The following is a 19,319-nucleotide window of genomic DNA, read 5'->3' as shown; positions in this document are numbered from 1 at the left end:
TTGAATGAGTGCATTAACTAAAGACAAATGCTGGCCTGGTGTTTATTTATCAACCCAGGATTGAAAATAAAAATAAAAGAACTACCTGGCTGGTGTAGCTCAGTGGATTGAGCGCGGGCTGTGAACCAAAGTGTTGCAGTTTCAATTCCCAGCCAGGGCACATGCCTGGGTTGCAGGCCATGACCCCCAGCAACCACACATTGATGTTTCTCTCTCTCTCTCTTTCTCCCTCCCTTCCCTCTCTAAAAATAAATAAATAAAATCTTTAAAAAATTGTTTTAAAAAATAAATAAAAGAACTTTACATTTTTTTCATGTTTGTGCTAAAAAAATTTTAAAGTTCATAAAATAAACAGAAATGACCAAACCAAAATGAATAACAATTCTAACATTCAAGACCAAAAAAAAATCCAGCAGACCTTGCAAAGGACATCGTCACTGCTGAGGTCATGGAAAAATTCACACAGTATAATTAGCTGACATAGGAAACTGACCCAATAAACGACTGTTTGGTGAGAGATTTAAATATAAGTTCCTGTTAAATTAAACAAGGAGGCTATTAGACTGAGGCGGCTCTAATGCCGTGGAGGCCGACGTAAGCAAACCCACATCTAAGCCTGGAAGTGCCTCAAGGTTAGGAAGTCTAAATGCTAAGGACAGTGAATCACAAACAGCCGACTAGGCTCAAAGCTACAGTCAATCAATGACCTCCTTACTTTGCTCCCACCTTTCCACGACACAGTCTTCCCTTGAGCTCCTGCGGGAGTGTTGCTAGTGACTTCCGGCTTGACGCTGCCCCTTGAGCTCCCCGCTTTCTCGCTGCCTCTGGAGATGGTGGGCCAGTCCCCCTCGCATCCTGAATCCTAGGCCCTCAGCTTTTGCATTACAAGCTTTCAGACTCGATTTCAGCATTTCTGTTTCCAGACTCAGTCTTAAACTGCTGGAATTGAATAGGTTCCAACCAGGGGCAGACTGGGTTCTGCTTAGAAACTGGACTGGGGCCAGGGGAGGCCGCAGGTGAATACAATTTTGTTGGAAGGTTGAGCAAGTAGATTAACCTTACCCGAGACCATCTTGAATGACAGTGGAGAACGTTTAACCATCTTAGATAACCTCATCCATTTCCGAGGTGCCCTAGAGAAAAAGGGGTCTCAGCCAGGCGCTCGCTATAAAGGATAGAGGGAAAGTTATCCTTTCCCCAAACATGATCAGACAGAATTGTGGGGTGCACACCATTCGTGGCTACGTCTGGCGGGGCAGGACTGTGGGGCCGTACTCCGTTTGCAGCCAGGGCCCTACTGCTTGTTGCCAGCTCTCAGGAGAATCGTCCAAATCTTTCTTTCCTTGCTTATCTCTGGGAGCAGCTCTGGATCGTCGGAGGGTGATATGTTTGAGATCCCCTCTTGGGTCCCTGGTGTTCAATACCGCTGGAAACATTTACTGCTTGTCCCAGCTGAAACGTGAGAAGATATTCTAAGGAATCTGGTGCTACCCAATTCCAGCTGATTTTTGCTCAAACTCTTAAAAATTGTAATATGCCTCTTTTTAATCCTTTCACAAGCCTGATAATGCTTCTTTGGCTAGCCTATCTCCTTTTCCTCAGCTACCACTTATCTCAGATCTCCGTGCCAACTTTCTGTTGGAGCTTTTGGCTCTCGTTCACCTTGGTACCAAATATATCCACAGTTAATACAATGAAATATAATCATGAAATGCCTTGAACTTGTTTAGGAGTCCCATAGCAGAGATTTCTCTGCTTCTTTATTGTAGAAAATAATTAAATACTTTGTGAAAACACTTCAATTGAATGCAGAGTCTTAGCCTAAAAAGGAAATCTACAAATTGATTCTACTCTTACACAAATAGAGAGCCATGTACATTGTGCAGCAAAATAAAAACCAGTACTAAATGAAGATTAATCGGTCTTTGTCTCCGAGAATAACAGAAATTTGAGCTTTCCAGAAACCCCTTTCCAGAAATCCCACCTCACCTGGAGCAATGAAGGAACCACGGATTAAGAACTCGGTTTAGGAAAAATCCAACTGATGTATAACACTTTTATCTCTTTCATGAGTTCATTTATAATCAGGTTGTAAGAACCTCATAAGATGCTTCCAGAGCAAAAACATTCTCTCCAAGACAATTCTTCTCTTTTAAATATCATGAAAGTGTGACTGGCACGGAGCCCTTTCGAAGCTGACACCGCAGAGGGAGAAGAACACATTACTAATAGCTAGTCAGGTGCCAACTGGCTGTAAGTTCCAACTCCCTTTCCTGGAAAAATCAAGCATACCTAAGCAAAGGGAACTTTGATGATAATCAGGAGACATTCTCTGGCACCCAAATGCTGCCTGGCAAGGGATGAATCAGGGTTGCAAATGCCACCTGAGTCATGGAGTGGCTTCACGCAGACAGTTCAGATACACCCTGGAAGAAGCTGATCTTCAGGCCGAAAGCCCATAGGACACCTTTGGCCAAGGAGTTCTTACCCTTACGCCTCAACTTCAAAAAGGTGATTCATCTGAGAAACGGTAACCGCGAGTAATATGTTTGTTTAGAATAAAATGGACAGCTAGGCACCAACGGAACCCCTTCAAAAGAAAACAATATATCGAGAAACTATTCTTTCCGGAATATGTGCTTATTCTTATAAATTTCCAGTGCTCTGGCAAATATGCGTTCTTAATTTTCTGTTGTCCTGAGAAGTGTCCCTGTTGCGTTCAATGGCTAATTTGGTTCATGTCAGCCAGCGAGCGTCCTTGGATGTTCGTGACACACAAGCAAAAGTTAAGCAAAGTTCATGGACGTGAGGGTCCAAATCCTCAAGTATAATCCTCAAGTATAAAGACCACAACAAGCACCCCCAACAAAAGGGAGAAGGACATAGGCAGAGTGAACATATCAGGAAACAGAAACGAGTATTTCATTTCTAAGTGGCGGCAGGGGCTGGCCGAAAGTCAATGGGAAGCCACTTTAATGTAACAAGGGACAGAGGCAGAGTGGTAGAGAAGATAATCCGAAAAGTAAAACTCTTAATATGTATGGGGAAAATGTCAATAATTCCTCCCTGACCTTGAACCTCACTGGTACACCAAAAAGAGTGAGAAACTGAATAACACAAGCCATCTTCACGGCTATTTAGCTTCTAACACACGAAAAGGCGGGAACTCAAAGTCTTGGCAAGCAATTATAGAGTTCTAACGTGGTTTTTATTTTTGAAGAAACTGTCCTTGAAAATGTCGGCCTCATCTCAGGATTCTGTCTCAAAATGATCAAGTCCAAGTTTGAAAGAACAGAAGTAAAACTATGTTTGCAAAATTGTATCAAGTGAAAACCCGAAACTCCTCTTTAATACTGCATGACAGCCTCAAAACATTGCCTAACGTTGTGCTTTGCCGCTTTGGGCTTCCTGCTTTTAGCTAATATCGAGTTCATATTGCAGAGAATAAAAATTGATATCCTTGATAACGCTGGCCTTGTCTGCAAGTGTAGTTTTCCCATGTGCAGTAAATGAATAATTTTTTAATTAAATAAATGTCAAACAGTTCAGTCCAAGAATAGGAATGGCCTTAATAAACCTATATTATGTGCACAAATGTTGAAAAACATGGTGAGGAAACAAATAATATTTTCACACTTTCAACTGTTTATTAGAACCAGGGATAGGGAAATATACATTATTTTGACAGCTACATTTTTAAGGACTTCTGCAAGTATAATGTTTGCTTCCTTAATAATTTGCATCATAAATATGCATCTTCTTCTTAAATTTACCTTAGGAGAATAGGAAGAACCTTATTTATACAAGGGGGAGCATGAAGTGATTCAAAGGACATTTCGCAGGATACTTTATAGTCAGAATCAACTTCTTTTTTTTTCTCTAAGAGTTTTCACAGTAAGCAGCCTTTAAAAGTACACGTGGAATATTCTATAGGGTAGATGATTAACTGGGCCACAAAGCCAGTCGAAATATATTTGAAAAGGCTGAGATCATACACGGCGTGTTCTCACGGCAGACTCAGAATGTGCAGTGTGGCCTTCTTTACTGATGAAGCTTGGTGCTTCCTACTGACACGTAAGTAATTCCCATGTAGGATTGTGTGGCTCAGATGGCGGGAAATGGCTAACCTGGCCTAGCCTAACCCCCATCCCACCCAATATCCATTTTCGGCCCAATGGACTGAACTCTTCATTTGAAGCTACTATTCAATGAGGAGGGAAGTTTTGCCACTAGACCAAAACAAGTCATACCAGATGAAGAGATTTCATGAACTCCCTTGAGATAAAGAATTAGAAGTTCATAGCAGGACTTCACTGTGTTTCAGTTAGAGCTTTTTGTTTGGATATATTTACACCAAAGTTGCTGTAGGCAAACTGCAGATAATTTGCATTCCAGAGTGTGAGTTTAGCCATTCTTGAATATTTGCATTGTCATCATACCCAAGCTGGAGTCCAGTACTTCCCAAAATTCCAATATTGAACAAAATCCATAAGGAGAGTTGAAAAATTAAAAATTAAGTTTTTAGTTTTTTTGTACCTAGAATACAAAAAGAAATCTGATAGCTAAATAACAAAAAGGCAAATAAGCCAGTTTAAAAATGGGTAAAAAAATGAGTAAATGAGTAAAAAATGTAGATAAACATTTCACCAAATAGACACAGATAAATAATGAGTATATGAAAAGACGCACATCAGTAGTCATGTGGAGAAACGAGAACCGTTCTGTACTGCTGGTAGGGAGGTAAAATGACAAAGCCACTTTGTAAAACAGTCTGTCAGCCTCTTGAAAAATTAAACGTCTTCAACAAACCAGCAATTCTACTCCCAGGAGTCTACCCAGGAGAAATGTGAATGTTCATAGCGGCATTATTCATAATCGTCAAAAAAGGAAAATAATCTAAATGTCAACCAACTGGTGACTTCATAAACATAATGTGATATATGCACACAATAGAATATTGCTCCGCAATAAATAAAAACAAACTATTGCTATATGCTACAACATGAATGAACCTCAAAAATTCTGCGAAATAAATGAAGCCAGATGCAAAAGACTACGTGCTGTTTAATTGCACGCACGTGACATTTGAGAGCCGCACATCTATAGATACAGAAAGTAGATCCGGTGCTGCCTAGGCCTGGAGTGGGCAGCAGCGGAGGCATCGTGCCTGGAATTGACTACAAATGGGATCAAGGGAAATTCTGAAACTAGAATGTGATGATGGTCACACAACTCTATGTATTCACTAAAAATTAGGAAAAGCAAACCATTGGGTCAGTTGAATCCAACATCTTTTTTTTCCAACAAAGAGAATTGCCTTCTTCAGCCCGTAAAAATGCATGAATATCCTTCCGCCACCCTCTGTCTCCGTCTCTTGTGTAAACTCTGATACTGCTTTCTAAGTTTTCATGTTGAGGATCCTGCTTCCCATAGAATAAAGAGCACCTTAGAATATAGGGCCAGAATCTGTGCTAGATTCTTGATGAGTTCCTTTGAACTGAACGTACTTGATTTAAATTCCCAGGAATAAGCTTGGTGAGTCTGAGCCATTCTCCCGGATCATATCCAACACGGTAGCCTTTCTATTCCGTAATTACTCAGCTTGTACTGTTGCAACTTCCCCAAACATACACAAGGATACACATATCCAGGGACCAAGAACCACAAACTGTACTCTCATTGTGAATTAATATTCATTTGTGTGTTTCATCATTAGCAGTATGGAGAGCCCCGTATGTACAGTGAGGGGTGACACACTGGGTGAGTTCTAAGATTCTTTACACTTCTGACACAAATCATGGCCCCCTATCATTTCTGGCTATTATTTATCATACCTACCCACTATCGCCTATTTCTGTAGTAGTTGAGCATGAATAACCTATTTTTGTCACACTGTCTTTTATCACATCTTTAGGAAAGTAAGATTTTTCTTTCAGTTCTTACGAAAGAAGAAACAAAAATCTCAGCTTTTAGAGAAATTGAATTTGGGAACGTTTCAAAATAATTTTCTCAAACCCAACATCAACATACATAGTTAAGATTCTTAACTTAAAAAATTGACCTGTAGGATTTTTTAATGAAGAAAAAAAAAGAGGATTGAAATACAATTTTTCCCCCGGCTGGTGTGGCTCAGCGGATTGAGTGCCAACCTGCAAACCAAAGGGTTGCCAGTTCAATTCCCAGTCACGTCACATGCCTGGGTTGTGGGCCGGGTCCCCAGTAGGGGGCGTGCAAGAGGCAGCCACACAGTGATGTTTCTCTCCCTCTCTTTCTCTGCCCCTTCCCCTCTCTCCAAAAATAAATAAAATCTTTTAAATAATACTTTTTTCAGTTTAAAAATGAACTGAAAGATAAACTGAACTAGTCACTAACACAATTCATAGTGAGAAACACAAATTCAGCCCAACGTGACCATGAACAGTCAGGATGCTTAGACTCTGTCCAGAAAGGCTGTGAGGAGAGTGATTTATTATTGTAAACATTACATGTAGGTGTTGCTGGGCTCATATCTTTTTATTTTATATTCCCCAGTCTTCAAAATGAGAAAATGGAGAAGTGAGTCTCCCTGGGGGACAGAAAGGAGGAAATTGTTGAAAAACGGATATGGATTTTGACTTTTCACTTTACTTTTTTGAAATGTCAGACATTTTTGTCATCGACATAGACCGCTTTTTACATTCCAAACCCTAATAAAAAGTATTCGAGAACAAAATGGAGCTTTTTCATCTCCTCATATGCATTTCCCTTTTCAGAAAGGGGGGCTATCATAATAATGAACTTGACAAAGAAAAGGCCTTAACTTTGCCATCAAACATATTTAGACTCAATTTGCATGGCATCCTAGGCATGTACAGGGTCCGGCAGAAGTCACGGCTGCTCAACTGTGGTTGGTAAGGTAATAATATGGGTGTCATAATTGATAGTTTTAATTTTCACATTCCACCTAAAATGTCCTATGGTGTGCTTGAGTGTGATATTCTTATGTTACAGAATGACATGCTTATGATTTTGTAAAAAAAAAAAATTGTGCCCTGGCTGGTGTAGCTCAGTGGGTTGAGTGCAGGCTGCGAACCAAAGCATCGCAGGTTCGATTCCCAGTCAGGGTATATGCCTGGGTTGCAGGCCATGACCCCCAGCAACCGCACATTGATGTTTCTCTCTCTTTCTCCCTCCCTTCCCTCTCTAAAAATAAATAAATAAAGTACTTTTAAAATTTTGTAATACCAAAGGGACATTATTTGCGTTGGGCCCTGTATTTGTCTTAAGCTTTCACGGGAGCATAACAATTAGGTGTATGTGGCTGCCTCCTTCCTAAATAGTCAGCAGCTCTGTACTTAGTTCTTGGACACATTTAACATTTTCTCTCTTGTGCCCATCACACTGCCTGACATATATCAGTTGTTCAATAAATGTTCATGAAGCGAACTGAACCACGGAAGCCTCCTCCAATTCCCATCTTGGTAAACTTTGGTGAGTCGGCTTCCTACGTTCAAAGTAGGAGTGCTAACGACTTCACGTGTTTGTTGATTCAATGACACCAAGTATGGAAAGCGCTCAGCACAGTGCCTGGTGTGTGGTCGTCTCCATTCACTCCACCCCTTCTTGTAAAATAAGTCTCTTCCTAGTGGGAAACAGTAATTATTTTCACAAGGTAAAGAAAGCAGCAGTCCCTTATCTGCCTTTTATTTTTTATTGTTATTTTAAAATTTTTATTTATTTATTTTTAGAGAGAGGGGAAGGGAAGGAGAAAGAGAGGGAGAGAAACATCAATGTGTGGTTGCCTTTCGCACGCCCCCTACTGGGCACCTGACCCACAACCCAAGCATGTGCCCTGACTGGGAATTGAACCGAGACCCTTTGGTCCACAGGCCAGGGCTCAATCCACTGAGCCACACCAGCCAGGGCTTTCATCTGACATTTAAGTACTACTTTGAAGGCAGCAAAATGGGCCAGGAAAAAAAACATTAGCCTTGGTATGTGTTTCAAGGGTCCAAGACCACCCATACATTCACTGCTTTGCTAGAAGTGTTACAGAACAAAAGGAGTCTGTCCACCCAGCCCTAGCAGAGCCACGCCCTTGACAGTGAGAACTGCAGCAGGGAAATACTGGCTATTTTATTGATGGGTGGTGACATCCAGGAGAACAGGAACCCAATGCGCAAAAGCCCAACTTCCCTGATGGTGTGTAGCTTACAGATTCTATGGGGAGCTGCTTGGTCAGAGGGGATATAAGGGTAATGAATCATTTCTTCAGGTCCTGAGGACAGCTCTGAGGTACGCTCTGCCATCCATCTGTCTGGTGTCATGGGACAGCAGTCAGGGGGCTGTTCCGCCTTAGGGCTCAGGAACTGAAACATAACTTAGGTCAAGATGGTATTTTCCGACCTCCAGACCGTGTGGCCAAGTGTCAGGTCTCAGGTACTGTCTCCTGTTGCCTCAAGGGTTGCTGTTTATCAAGGTCAAAGGCTAGGTCTCTAGCCTTTTCTGCTCAGGATTCATGAACAGTTGTACTCATAGTTATAGTACATTACAGTAACTACCAAGGGGAAAAGACCCATCAGGAGGAGTCTGGAAGGATCCATTCCCAGATTTCCTCTGCTCTCTCCCTCGCACCAGGAAGGAATGTGTTTCTCCCTCTAGCAATGAGATGCAGCAACACACGTGCCGTGTTCTGCCCAGTGAGGCCTGCTGGAGACACGGAGTCCAGCGTTTTTATTGGGGGGTTGTCTGTTAAGCATAATGACCTTGCATAGCTGCCAAAATTCCAGACTTTCAGAAGAAAGCAGGTGGTCAGTGCCCCAGATGGGCAAGACAACCTACCCCTTACAGAATATTTGAAAGGCAATGTTTCCAGCCAAGGGCCAACTGAGTAAGAATGCCTTTGAATGGCAGCCGCCCCAGGTCTGCTATGTCAACTATTTCTGGGACAAGTATGGCGAGTGATAACCTGGGGAAAGAGAGCAACACTCCAAGAGGAGTAATGAGAATGAGAAAAGCAGAGAAAGGACAAGTGATGGAAAGGAAAAGAGAACACGTGAAGTACACGAAGGGCAGGGAAAGAAGGCAGAAAAAAGGAATGGGGAAGGCAGGCTGAACAATCTGGCCCCTCCCTGTGGCCACCTGACCCTCTTGCACCCTTGCTCCACACCATTCCTCCCCACACCCACCTCCACTCCGCTTCCATGCCGCGTGGCACAGCCCTCTTTTTATTTTCTGCTTCTATACGTCTGTTCCCTTGCTCCTGCTGCTTTTATGTAATCTGGCTGCTTTGATAAGGATGGAGAAGGATGAGGGAGGAAAGTCCAATAGTGAGGAGATTAAACAGCAACACGCATTTGAGCTCCATGCAGCAAGAGGACAAGGACAGAAGTCCTCACAACTTTGAAAGAAGATGAACTCTTTCTTGTCAGGAAACACGGGGCAAACATTGTGAAAGAATGGGCTCTTCTGATTGTATTTTTTAATTACAGTGGCCTCCTGGACTTCTGACAGGTCAGTGATTACTTCTTTCAGTTAAATATCTAAAGCAAGTGCTTTTATTTTTTTAAGTTGAAAGGTGCTCCCATTTTACTTTCCCAGCCCTCCTTTTTCTGACTTTCTGAGTTCACAAAAATGAAAAGAAGAAACAGGAGCCATTCTTTGCCTTGGTGGTTTGGTAATTTAAAAAATATGACAGATTCTCTTCTCCTTTTTTTCACATTTTGTATTTTAAAAATTGCTGTCAGACTAAGGCTTTGCCAAGTATCAGCCCCGAGTGAAATCTCACCAAGAAAACTGAAAGATGTATAAAAAGCAGATGGATTATAGGTACAACCATACAGCCTACACATGTGTTATTTTTTTTTCAAAAACAAGTTCATCTCTCTTGAGTTAAATGTATAATATTAGTTACAATTATCTTCATGCACGGAACTATATATCCTTTTATCATTCCATTTTTCAGGGAAGTTTCACTTCTGTAAAAATACATATATATTCACCTGGATAAAACCAGGCACCCTAGGTAAGAGAAGAAATTAGGAGGAACACGGTAGCTTTCCTTTATCAGTTACGTCTATCACATAGAAGGAGAAGATATTTTCACAATTCCACAAAATGGAAGTTGAACGGGTACAAGACATTTTTCACTAGGCAGGTTAAACTCACCTAAGGAAAAACCTGATGTTAGTTAGACCCTTCTAAAAATCGAATGAGCTCCCTTCTTTGATAGTGGTAAAGCAAGGGGCATTGTCACTGAGGGGGCTCATGACTGGAGGTGTGGTATTAGTGAGACTCTGAGCAATCAGTGGAGAGCCAATGGAAGCACTGGTTAGAAGGGTGAACCTAGGTGGCACAAACATTCCTTCTCTCAGCTTTCTCCCTCATGGGGCCTTCCTTGCCCGGCCATTAAATGCATTCTGCATTTCCAACATGGTGACTCATCATTGTTTGAGCATTCATAGAGAAGCCAAGAATGGCCAAAATCCAAAACACTGCCAACACCAAATGCTGGCAAGGATGTGGAGGAACAGGAACTCTCATTCATTGCCGGTGGGAATGCAAAATGGTACATCCAGTTTGGAAAAGAGCTAGACAGTTTCTTAGAAAACCAAACATACTCTTACAAGATGATCCAGCAACCACGCTCCTTGAATTAAAAGCTCCAGATGAATTGCAAACTTGTGCATGCCCCAAAATCTATACACAGATGTTCATAGTAGCTTTGTTTATAACTGCCAAAACTTGAGAGCAACCAGGATGTCCTTCCATAGGACAGATAAATAAACAGTGATACAGCAAGATAATGGAATTCTATTTAGCGCTAAAATGGAATGAACCATCAGCCATGCAAAGCCGTGGAGAAAACTTAAATGCACGTTGCTATGTGAAAGAAACCAATCCGAAAAGGCTGCATATTGTGTGATTCCAATAACATGATGTTCTGGAGAAGGCATAACTGTAGAGACAGTAAAAAGATTATGGTTGCCAGGGGTTGGGAGAAGGAAGGGATGAATGGACAAAGCCCAGATGGTTTTTAGGGCGCTAAAACTACTCTGAAAATACTACAATGGTGAACACATGTCATTGTATATTTATCAAAACCCATGGAGTATGCAACACCAAGACTGAATCCTAATAGAAACTGTGGATTTGGCTGATAATGACGCATCGATGTCGGTTCGTCATTGTATAAAATGTCCTACTCTGGTGGGACGTGTTGACAGTAGGGGAGGCTGTGCATGTGTGGGGGCAGGAGGGATATGAGAAATCTCTGTGCTTTCCACTCAGTTTTGTTGTGAATCTAAACATGCTCTAAAAAATAAAGTTTATTAACTTAAAAAAAACAAAGACCCTGGGGTTGCTCCTCTTCAATAAGGCAACAGGAGGGGTAGGAAGTGAATCAGACGACCTCTTGAAGTTCCTTCCAACTCTGAGGTTCCGCGATTTCTATGCTCTGTTTCGTGTTGGGCTACCGCTGACTCCTTAGGACAGGAAGGGATTTTAAAGGTCATCCAATGGAGGAATTCTTCTCTCCGCAGGATGACAGCTGAAAGGTCATCTAGTCTGCACTAGAGGATCTTCAGAGAACGGATATTTGGTTTCCTCTTTGGTTAACTCTTTCAACACCTCCTGAGTTACTTTGAAAGTTATCCTTGCCTGGACAGAATCTGTCTCCCCATAGTTCCCACCCTTTAGGTATATCATGGAAATCAGAAAGACAGCAGTGGGTGGCTGGAGGCGAATCAGATATCTATTCAGCAGAAACCCCACCGAGAAATTAGAAAGCTGTTGCCACAGAGATGGGCGTCAGAAGAAAGTGAGGCGGAGATCTGGATAGCTAGACAGAAGCAGAACGAACAGCAAGCCAGACACAGAGTAACCGCAAGTTTGTGAGGTTATCGCTGTGCGGGGCTGCAGGCAAATTCAAGCAAAGAGCGCATCCACTTGTTTCTGCCAGTGTCCTCCTCTTCTTGATGAATATTGAGTTTCTTTCAGTTAAATATTCCTAAATATGTTCCCCAATAGGCTCTTCTAAACCTGTTTGCAGACAGCAAGAGCTATCTGCTAAGGAGTTTGAAGCCTTATTTGGAAAATATAAAAGAACTTCTTTAAATCGAGTGGATACTTTCATCCCTTACTTTACTTGGTATTCCCTTGAAATCTAACATTTACTACATAGGCTTCCCTTGACCCTTTCCCCTTCCTGTCTGACCTTCTTTCTCTCCGTCCCGTTTTCTCTCAGCCTCCTTCATTGGATTCCCTCCCCTCCCTACGAACCGTGATGGTTTTCCAAAGCCCAATCCACTGGCCTTCTTATATCAATATTCTATAAACCGCACCTCCTGGGCAATTTAGCGTCTCCCATGGCTGTATCTGCACTCCTGTGTTGATGAATCTCAAATGTGTATGTGTCCAAGGGCCTCTCTCCTGCACTCCTGAATCCTCTCGACTGAGCAAGCCCCAGGTGCAAAGAGTATGTGTGCTCACGATGCATCCAAGTGTCGTTCACTCCCCTGTTCATACCTTTCCATCGTGGCACTATATTTACCCAGTCTCCAAAGCTGGGGAACCAGAAGTCATCCTGCATTCTTACCTATTTTTAAAAAGGTTTTATTTATTTATTTGTGGAGAGAGGGGAAGAGAGGGAGAAAGGAAGAGAAAAAAATGTCAATGTGTGGTTGCTTCTTAGAAGCCCCCAACTGGGGATCTGGCCTGAAACCCAGGCATGTGCCCCAACTGGGAATTGAACCGACAACCCTTTGGTTTGCAGGCCAGTGCTCAATCCACTGAGCTGCACCAGCCAGAGTTTACCTGTCTATTGACTCCCATCATCTAGGCATGAAGTCCCATCAGCTGTACCCCAGATAGCTCTAAAATTGGCCTCTTCCTCCCATCCTTACCACCAATGACATGGTTCATCATGTCACATTTGAAGTACTGTAATATTCTGCTTTAAGTTTTATATTTCTCATTATAATGCATTAATGAAATACATTAATGTAATAGCTTAGGTACTTTTATAATGGATCAGTTTCTTGACTTGGTCTTACCCTGTTCTAGTCTAGTTTCCCACAAGCCACAAATTGAAACTATTACTGGTGTTTGATCATTTAGCAGTTGCCTCAAGATCTCTAGGTAGCATGCTTCATGCCACAATTTCTTGGCTTATCAAAATCAAATTTCTATTCATTTTCTCCTACCGTAGATGAAAAGTTACATTGCTTCCCTCACTCCCAAATTGCCAGTAACCCTTCTTCCCAAAATTCTGAATATACCCAAGTATAAGGCAAGATATTTCCTCAAAATTATCCCATCAAAAATGAAGTCCTTATTAAGACTTTCACATTACAGGCAGTCTCTCAATTACTTGATTTTGAACAACAAAATACTATTTGGGGAAGTCACATTAACCTGAAATGACCTCAATCAAACTCAATTTGGCTGCTTAGAAAGGTCACCTGAAATGATGATGGGAGAAGACAAATAAATGTAATGCAGATTGAGTCATCATTTCTGGAGAGATGACTTCGAACTGCAGCTCTGGGTGCCAATGCGTGCAAGCGTTTTAAAAAAGTCAGTCTGTGACAGTACATTAAATGCTTACGTTCTGGAACTCACTACAATTTAATGGAGCTACGTGAATCATGATAAGATTTCTAATGACGGTATCATGCCCAGATTAAAAGAACACGCTGCAACTGGCCCGCTGGCTGGCAGTGACCATGGCACTGTTTTCAAGTGGCTCCAGGGGAAGGAGACATGAATGTCAGCATGCAAGTGTGGCGTCTGGGGAAAATGGTGTCACAAGATGTGAAAGTGGAAACGAGCGATTCTGTAGAACGGTATATTTTCTATAACACGGGGTTTAAAATATGCATATATAATTAACGTTTAAGTTAAAAATAGGCACAGCCGAGGCCGAAGCAGCCACAGCAGCACACGACCCTCACAAAGCCGAGAGTGGCCACATCACAAGTTCTCCCGTCCAAGATGTGAGACGCAGATGCCGGCCAAACCAGCAGCACCCACATGGATCAGGAGCCCTCAAAAGATCCAAAGAGCCTAACATCTCAGGGCTCTTCTTGGGAGAAAGGCAGGGGGAAACTGAGCATGTTTATATTAGTTTGAACCCTGTTAGTTGCCAATTTTCAACCACTTTGAAACTTGCAAAATAGGGCAATAACATATATCGCAAACTATATGCAAAGTAAGCATACAGCGCATTGATAAAATGACAAAGGACTCCATTTTTAAAATAGACAAACGATTTAAATAGCCACTTCCCTAAAGTAGATATACAAATGAGCAACAAGCATATACAAAGATGCTCAACATAATTAGTCATTAAGGAAATCCAAAGCAAAACTACAGTGAGATGTATCACCAAAAAGACAGGCAATCACAAGAACCGGCAAGGAAGTGGGAAAACCCAAACGCTCGTACGTTGCCAGGGAGAATGTAGAACTGGTGCAGCCACTTTGGAAAACGGTCTGGCAGCTCCTCACAAAGTTATACACAAAGTTCCCCTGTGACCCAGCGTTTTCACTCCTAGGTGTATCCTTAAGAGAAGGGAAAACCTATGTCCACACAGAGTCTCATACTCAAATGTTCATAGCACCCTTGTTCATAACAGCCCCCAAATGGAAACAACCCAAAGGTCCACCAGCTGATGGATAAACACAGTGTGGTCCACCTGTACAATGAAATATTAGTCAGACATCAAACGGAATGAAGTACTGATACATGGTACACATGGATAAACCCTGGGAACCCTAGAAGAACCCAGTCACAGAGACACATACATCATACGACCCCATTTACATGAAATGTCTGCAGCACACGAGTGGCTGCCAGGGGCTGGGAGGAGGGGCGTGACTCCTAATGGTATGGGCTTTCTTTGGGGGCGATAAAATATTCTCGAATCAGTGGCAATTGCTGCCCCACTTTGTGAACATAGGAAAAGCTGTGGAAGTGTAAACTTTCAAAGGTTAAATTGTATTTGAATTCTTCATACATACAATGGACCGTTACTCAGCCTTAAAAAAAGAAAGAACTCCTGCAGTATGGCAACATGAGTGAACCTGGAGGACATCATGGTAAGGGAAATAGCCCAGTCACAGAAGGACAAACACCATAGGACTGCCATTATATTGATATAAAGAACTTAAAGTACCTGGCTGGCGTAGCTCAGTGGATTGAGCGCGGGCTGTGAACCAGGCATCACAGGTTCGATTCCCAGTCAGGGCACATGCCTGGGTTGCAGGCCATGGCCTCCAGCAACCGCACATTGATGTTTCTCTCCCTCTCTCTCTCTCTCTCTCTCTCTCTCTCTCTCTCCCTCCCTCCCTTCCCTCTCTAAAAATAAGTAAATAAAATCTTTAAAAAACATTATGAGATTTTTTTTTGTTAGTGTTAGTGTTTGTGTATTTCATGTGTGGCCCAAGACAAATCTTCTTCTTCCAGTGTGGCCCAGAGATGCCGAAAGTTTGGACACCTCATGCAGGGAGCCCATCAGTAAGACGAATCTGAAATTATGCGTACTTGTAATTTGTATACTACGCAAAGAAAGGTCAAGCATTAAAAACTACTCCAGTCTTTAAGAACTTGACTTTGATGGCCTGCAAAGACCAAGTAGAGTGTTTTGTTCCCCTTGACAGGTATTTTCTACTTAATATGTTTCATCAGAACTCATGGATTTTGTTTACCCTTCCTGTGCAATCAGCACCAAGAGGTGCAATGGTTATGAAAGGTTCCTAATGCCTATGGTGCCCCCTCCGAGCCTCCTATTTTAAGGCAGAGCCATGAGCTCATTTACAGAAAGGCTTGCCAGGCTCTGCATATGGTTCGTAATATAAATAGATCACATCTTAGGCATATCAGCAAGACAGAGGAGGCTTGCCCTCCCCAAAGTCTGCTGAAGTAGAAATTCTCACCTAAAAAAGGAGGCAAGCCACCACTACTTTCGACTTCTCGGGGAATTTAAAGATGTGTTGTGTGAAAATTTGCACGCTTTGGCCAGCTTAGATAGCCCTGGACCATCCAAAAATAAAATATGCCAAAAGTAAAGACTAAATGGGAATCCTATTGAATTTCAGACTTTTACCTATCCTTGGGCTTCGTGACTGCATATTTATGAAAAGCAATTTCAGTCCATGATCTGGATCATAATCTATCGCATCGGTCTACACTACAGTGATTAGAGTCTGTGTTGGCATGTGTAAATAAAACCTAATGATTTGGCTGACTCATGATGTGAGTCACCATGACAATAGAAATGAAGCCACAAAGTAAAGTGGATCACAAAACCCAATGATCCTGCGCTGCACAAAACTCATACACAGGGGGGTCTTGTCCATCTCTTTCAACATCTAATTACTTGTTTCTTTTTAAGTACTTATTTGAAATGCTTTTAAGGCTCACAAGAAGTTGCAAAAACAATATAGAAGTCTGTGGACCCGCCCAGCCAGCCTCTGCAAATGAGAACATCTTCCCTAACTATAGCCCACTGCCAAAGCCTGGAACCCGACATGGATACAACACTCAACTAATAATCTTATTTGTAGTTCACTTTTTGGCTGCACGTTTTGGCGGTGGGGTGCCCTGTCTAGTTCTATGACATTTTATTGCATGTTTAGTAACGTGTTTTCACCACGAGAACCCGGGTACACATTGTTATTCTTTTTAAACATGTATGGGAGCCTGACTGTGCACTAGGCACTGTTAGGCACTTTTGCATCATCACCTCACGAGGTTAACTTATCATCCCCCGCTCCGGCGTGAGAAGACTTAAATCAAAAGGACAAAGTAGACGGTTCCCCTTCTTTCGGTCCTTTAGCATGAAGCACGTGCTAAGAGGCTCTCTTGTGCAATCACATTATGTTCAATAAGAGGGACTGATTTTTTTAACCTTTAAATCAGGCCTTTAATAAGTCATAGCTCTTCAATTTTCAAATGTGTAAAGAGTAAGTTCACGCAGCCTGATCGCTTCTTTTTTTTTTTCCTTTACTGCCATTAGACACGACGTGAGCAAAGAGATGGTAAAACCGAGGGTCCATCCCGCAGCTGAGGATGGCGAAAGCCCCAGGTCCCTTTTGCTTTTCCTCAAAACCATGGCACCTCTATTTCTGCTCTCCTTTGTCTCCTGCACTCACACAATAACATTTTTATCCTCTGGGAATTCTTTCTAAAAATAAAATGAGAGAGAAGGAGAAACATGTCTCTCTCTTGGTTTCTAAATGTTACTTGTAACTTGCTATGTAGTCGAATTCCCTAATAGAAAACACTGTCCACTGCACTCTCTTCAGGCTCCGTGCAGCCAGAAGGTGTACAGCCTTCATACTTCCTGTGCTCCTGTCCCTCCTACCGCCTCTGGGGGTCCCCTAAAGGAAACAAGGTGGAGCTCCCTGGGGCTCAGCCCTGAGCTAGGAGAGTGTTACTTCTAGCCTGACCTCCCCCTCTGCCTTTCATCAAGGATTCCAGCCTAAACAGTTGGGCCCCCTACACGCACACATGAGTTTTTCTCCTCTTTCCCTGGTCATTGCTTCTCAGTCCCTTTTCTCCTCTCCTCTCTTCCTTCTGACGCCCAAAGTTGCATGCAGTCCTTGTGGACCATCCCCAGCCTTTTCCCTAAAATGGTGATTCTGTACCAAAGGTGATTTTCACCCCAGAGGACCTTTGGCACTGACTGGAAACACGTTTGGTTGTCACAGCTGGGGGGTGGGGAGGGGACAGTGTTAGTAACATCTAGTGGGCAGGGGCCAAGGATGCTGCCAAACCCTCTACCATGTGCATTCAAGGACAGGGCAGCCCCCACAACAAAGAATGATCTCAGCCCAAATGTTTGCAGTGCCAACGTTACGAAACCTTGCCCTAAAAGATTGTATTCAGTGCCGTGACACACGCAGATGCAGTCCACGTGCTGATGGCTCCCAGCTTTCAATTTCCAGCCCTGCCTTTTCTCCCAGCTCTAGGTTGTTACATGCAACTGTCTCCACTTCTGTCTATTCGGTGCCTCGAACTTAACTCGTTCACAGGCAAACTTTGCTGGCACCTCGCAACCAGCTTCTCCTCCAGACTTGCCCATATCAATGGTGGCGCCATCCAAGCAATCAATCATCTTAGATGAAGCTTCTGATTATATGGAAATGGCGTTGTGCGGGCACACTCTCATTAGACTCAGAGAACAGCGGCGCTGTTAGTGAGCTTCCTCTGATGGATGAGGAAAGCAAGATCCAGGAGTTTCTGAGTTGCTCCTAAATCTTGCATTGAATGTGAAGGGAGAGTCAGAGTACAAGCTATTGTCCTGTAGCGGATGTGGCTCCCTTAGGTAACATATGTAGCTTGGTTGTGTTCACTTCATTATTTTCAGAAGACATCGCGGGATAGGCACTTTTGTATAGCGCAGGGGTCAGCAAACCATGGCCCGCGGGCCAGGCCTGGCCCTGCCACCTGGTTTCGTACAGCCCGAGAGCCGAATGACTTGACCACCTGTAAACAGTTTGGAAAAATCCAAAGAACAATTCATGGCATATGAAAGATACATTGAAAACCAACTTTCAGGTGTCTAAATAAAGTTTTATTGGAACAGAGCCACACACATTCATGTAGGTGTCATCTCTGGATGCCTACGCACGGCGGCAGCAGAACTGCGCAGTCGCAGCACACACTGTGTGGCCGGCCAACTGAAAATATTCACTATCTGGCCCTTTGCAGAAAAAATGTGCTGACCCCGGTGTCCTGACAAGAGCTCATATTTTAGAGTTAAAAAAATAGCATGGATTTCAGTTTTGTCTCAGCTGCCACTGCGATCTCTGAGTATGAGCCAATGTCTAGGAACCCCAAGTTAAGTGGAGGACAATAAAACTTGCCTTGAAGGATTGATTGGTAGATGTGTTAGAAGTAATGCCTGTAAACATCCGGAGTATGCTAGGTACTCAACGAACATTAGCCATGATGATAATAACCCTTACTAATATTATTATTATCACCAGCTTGACCCCTTAAATTTCCCCTTTGGTATGCTTGGAGGATTCCTGTGTCAAATGCCTTTTGAAATCTAGGCAAATATACAACTGAAAACAACTGTCCTAGTCCCTTTCATCCATTCGTTCGGTGATGGCTGAACAAGTTCCCATCGCACCAGGTTTTGACAGCAAACTGCAGGGAGGTTAATATCTTTCTAATACACATGTCCTTGCACCCAATCACGAATTCCCTGAGTAATTAGTTTCCTGGGAAATTGTCTCCCGCGTGAAAAAGGCGACACTGTCTGAAATAGGAAATCATCACCACCTGCCCAATCCTCTTTCCAACTTTCTTATCCCAAGAATGCCAGAAAA

The sequence above is a fragment of the Phyllostomus discolor genome, chromosome X (genome assembly GCF_004126475.2).
Source record: "Phyllostomus discolor isolate MPI-MPIP mPhyDis1 chromosome X, mPhyDis1.pri.v3, whole genome shotgun sequence".
In the NCBI taxonomy this organism is placed as follows: Eukaryota; Metazoa; Chordata; class Mammalia; order Chiroptera; family Phyllostomidae; genus Phyllostomus; species Phyllostomus discolor.
This window is presented reverse-complemented; position numbering follows the sequence as displayed.